The sequence below is a fragment of the Dreissena polymorpha genome, chromosome 9 (assembly GCF_020536995.1).
Source record: "Dreissena polymorpha isolate Duluth1 chromosome 9, UMN_Dpol_1.0, whole genome shotgun sequence".
Lineage (NCBI taxonomy): Eukaryota > Metazoa > Mollusca > Bivalvia > Myida > Dreissenidae > Dreissena > Dreissena polymorpha.
Genome location: NC_068363.1, coordinates 34,143,140 through 34,144,903, shown reverse-complemented (window position 1 = coordinate 34,144,903; position 1,764 = coordinate 34,143,140). Strand labels below are relative to the sequence as shown.

Genomic DNA, 1,764 nt, shown 5'->3' with positions numbered 1-1,764 from the left:
TTTATCTTGCATGCGCTATACGAGCGTACAAATGACAAGTATATCCGTATACGCATCATTCCCCCTAAAATGTTTGTCACATTGACACACAGACAGCCAAAATGTTTTATTGACGTAAACTTAACAGTTTTTTTGTCATTCACAAATAGTTAGTCATATATCTCGACGTTAACATAATTGCATTTAGCTAAATATAATCTTGATCGCGTAAAGTTTATCATGAGCAATAGTTAATCTAACGGGACCCAATTGAGCCACTTAAGGAACTCCGGAAACGATATTGTTCCATTTCCGTCAGCATCAAGGGCTTTGAATGCTGCGTCAAAATCGACATTTTGTAACCCAGTTCGGTCAACAAGTTTGTAAACTCATTACAACTGATACTTTGACTTCCATCCCTGTCATACTTTTTGAACAGCTCCACGGCTTTGCTCACTCTATAGTAGCGCGACCACCAAACTGAATCGCTCGTTGCTCCGAAGCCAGGTGCAGAATTCGTCGGAACTAATTTTTGCGTTGCCATCTTCATCCAGAAGATGGATATACACTTCCGTTTGGGCAGTAGTCAGGCCCAGATCGTCTTTCAGTAAACTTGAAAGTTCCTTCTTGTCGAGAAATCCGCTGTTGTCCGCGTCGTACTTTTTGAAAAAGCTCTTTATTACGACATCTGGAAGTCCTGGTTGAAATAGGAACTTTGCATTCCTGCGTAGACGACTAAAACAATCACATACAAAATGAAAATTCCATGTAAGCGTGAGACAGACGTGCTGAATATTTATAATGATGTCACTGGTATAGTTAAAATGGATAGCAACACATATAAAAACATAAATCTTATTTAGTTAGAAATAGCGATAATTTATGTTAAATTATATTACTATAGACCTCATGTTAATCGTTAGTTATAACCAAGCTATTTTTTTACGGCCCTCTTGAAGCGATATGATTTTTCCCATGTGTTTTGTATTACAAAGGGAATGTAGCACTACAAGCGAATAAAAACAAAGTTATAATAATTTTCCAGCGAAATTCGGATTACATATAAAACATCACCAAATTCCTGTCATAAGTCTTATTTGTGACGGTTTTCAAATGTAATAAATAGAATATTCCAATATGAGTCTGCGTGGTTATAAAATTTCAGTTACGAATATACTAATAGAGAAATACCGCGTTGATTATAATACCTTTACTGTAAGCGATCTGTACTAAGTTTGTTTCAAATTTGTGCCAGTTCCATATGTAAATTGATATTTAATGAATGCAAACTTTAAAGCAAGCATTTATATCATTTTATAACATAAACTTTGTTGTGTGAATATCATTACCTTTAGTCGTCGTAAATAAGTTCCAAAATTGAGTGTGATATGTATGCGAGGTTTGCAGACACACTCTTGTTACTAACTAAGATTTGACACTACACGATAAACTAATCAGGAGCAAATTGCGATCCTAAGCATGTAGGATGGTTTAAATATCGAGGGCATCGCTTAAGGAAATAAACATTTCCGCATTGTGGCCAATCATTCACATATAATGATGATTATAATACAAAGTGGTGTATACGAGTATTTAGAGTAGTCCTAAATGGTTTCGGAAGGCTAGTGTGACGTTGGGTCGTAGTGGGACGGGGTGAAGATCGCATCCACACGTCAAGAACGCATATTGTGGCTACCTTACATAAACTAGAATGAGCATGTTAAAAGAAAACGCCGATTAGAGCATAAATGGAAAAAAGATAAACGGGGATAATATGAGTCTATG

The 1,764-nt window shown here is 36.1% G+C and overlaps 1 long non-coding RNA gene across 1 annotated transcript; it reads right to left on the bottom strand.

Annotated features, from left to right (window-relative positions):
- Positions 1–93: 93 nt before the first annotated feature.
- Positions 94–1,450, bottom strand: LOC127846548 (uncharacterized). Its single transcript, XR_008033549.1, has 2 exons — positions 1,329–1,450; positions 94–714 (listed from the first exon to the last, which is right to left on the bottom strand). It is a non-coding gene; the product is annotated as an uncharacterized LOC127846548 (long non-coding RNA).
- Positions 1,451–1,764: the final 314 nt, after the last annotated feature.